This window comes from Suricata suricatta, chromosome 6 (assembly GCF_006229205.1).
Source record: "Suricata suricatta isolate VVHF042 chromosome 6, meerkat_22Aug2017_6uvM2_HiC, whole genome shotgun sequence".
In the NCBI taxonomy this organism is placed as follows: Eukaryota; Metazoa; Chordata; class Mammalia; order Carnivora; family Herpestidae; genus Suricata; species Suricata suricatta.
The window spans coordinates 21,576,555-21,579,236 of record NC_043705.1 but is presented as its reverse complement, the minus strand read 5'-3'; positions in this window follow the sequence as shown (position 1 = coordinate 21,579,236).

The following is a 2,682-nucleotide window of genomic DNA, read 5'->3' as shown; positions in this document are numbered from 1 at the left end:
CCACCCCCAGAGGCAGCCCAGCATTATGTACTAGTGACCAAGGACCGAGGACGCACTGTGCGCTAAGCACTCCAGTGCTGGGACAGGTACTGACACTAATCTCTCATCCTCACAGCCTCTCTGTTGGGTAAGTTGTTTTTTTTTTTTAATTAACATCTTAAAAAGAAGAACAATGGAGACCCAGAGAAGCTAAGCAATTTGTCCAAGGCTATGAAGACAATATGAGTCAAGCATGGATTTATTTCTACTTTGTTCAGTTCCAAAGACCAAGTTCTCTCTTACTAAGCCATGAATATGAGCAATGGCAATGTATAACTCTGCAAAGCAGATGTTTGGGAAGATATACTACGTAAACATAATTTTGCTACTACCGAAAATATCTTTTGGGATCGCCTCACTTGAAATGCCTTGAAAGAGTGTTTAAGGCATGAAAACCACAACAATGGATAAAAACCATCATCTCCACACAGCGGCAAACACAGTCACCATTGGCCACAAACCTCTCTTGTATCCCTGCTTCACTTGGCTGGCCCCAAAGAGGAGGAAGGGTAGAGGATTATAGAACATGTGACAGGTTAGATGAATGTGGGCCCGGTACCCAGAGTACATTAAGGGGAGTAGCAGATTGAGGTTCATTTCTGTCCTCTCTGCTGGCCATGAGTATAGTCAGTTGATAACACAGATTTAATTGGCTGAAGGCTATAAAAGAAAATTGCTGGACATCATATTGCTGCACACCAAGGTCTACTTATATGGTACATTTAACTTCTCAAATCACTTTAATATGAATTATAGAATGTCAGCCTCTTCAGGCTGTATGGGGAGGATTAGAAATGCAACTTGTCCACTCCGTACTTGAAGTGTGTTTGCAGTCTGCAAATATGTACTCACAGAAGGCCAGTGCTGCTGAAGACTGGCATGACCTAGGAGTGGCTAAGTCTTTATTTTCTGATATCAGAAAAGATGTGTAAACTTGAAACAGAGGTAAAGACGAATGATGTAATATTACAGTTATGTGTTTTTGCCTTCATGAGCTAGTTGGCCTTAGAGGATTCTACCTGTTAATTTTGATCTTCGACTAACGTCCTATCATCCAAAACATTATATAATTAAAGTTAAAATGGGATAGTTTTCTGGGTATAGCTATGAAGCATTGTCAACAGACAAATCACTGAGGTAAAAAGGCCAGTTCAATTCATTGATTTTTCAAGAAGTTTCAGTATTTAATCTTGTTGTGATCTTGGATCAGAACTGGATTAAATGATGGGTCAAGCCAGTAGTTGTCACAGTGGCCATCTATAAGAGAGGCTTAAACAGCACTGAAATTGATGAATACCTAGAATAAAAACAGGTCCACTCCATTCAGTCAGGTTGTTACTCACACTCTTTAGAGAACCAGAAAAAAACGCAATTCTCTCTCTCTCCTCTCTGCACATAAAAAGAAGTCTTATTTTGAACTGAAATACTTTACAGTATTAAATGCATAAGACCGGGACACCTGGGTGGCTCAGTTGGTTAAGCATCCGACTTCGGCTCAGGTCATGATCTCACAGTTCATGAGTTTGAGCCCCGTGTCAGGCTCTGTGCCGACAGCTCAGAGCCTGGAGCCTGTTTGGGATTCTGTGTCTCCCTTTATCTCTGCCCCTTCTCTATTCATGCTTTCTTTCTCTCTCAAAAATAAATAAAAATGTTAAAAAAATTTTTAATGTGTAAGTCCAAATGCCTCCTAAGGAAGATGAGGCCGAGGTGCTGAGGAAAGGTTCATTTTCTGAGCATAATCAATATATCTCCCTTCATCGGAATGGCCTTAGATATACTGAATTTATAGGAAGTGGTGGGTTAAATCCTATGCTTTGCAGTGATAATCTGAGATAGATCTAAGTTGCCATATGCAATAAGTGAAGAGAGAGCAGTGGAGGTTCAGCGGGGCTGAGCGGACAGGGCTGGGGTAACACAGGATGGAGGCAGGGCAGGGAGGCGGGAGAGGGGGCACCTGATGGATGTGAGGTCAAGAAGGGACACTTGGAAGGGGAATATATAATGAAAAATTTTGAAATGAATATTATATACTGAGAAATATAATCGCCTTCCATGTGACCTGTGTTAGGTTTAATAAAATCACCATTATTTATTAATGTTCCTTTGCAAAGAGAGTTTTATTCGGGGAGAGCCTAAAGTAAAAGGCCAAGTTACAAACTTAAAAAAAGGAGTATATAACTTTTTTTTTTTATCATTAGAGAATTATTTTCATAGAAAAAAAAACAAGCTGATAGAATCAGGAGAATGAGACAGGCCATAGTGGTTAGAGAGTTCTAGCACATTCTTCTCAGAAGCAGATAGGGAAAGAAGACAAACCATCACAAATATCAAAGTTGAATAATGTAATTAATAAGCTCAAACTAGGTGTGCCTGGGTGGCTCAATCAGCTAACCATCCAACTGTTGGATTTGAGCCTCACCTTAAGCTTTGCCCTGATGCACAGAGCCTCCTTGGGATTCTCTCTCTGTCCCTACCCCCCTCTCAAAATAAGAGAATACATACATTAAGCAATCGCTAAATGTATGTGAAATAGTTCAATTACTCTAATGTTTGGATAATTTACTCTCTAATATATAAAAAATTTGGTACTTCAACTTAATTTAGCATACGCCACCTTTGAGCCCATATTTGAACTGTTAAAGC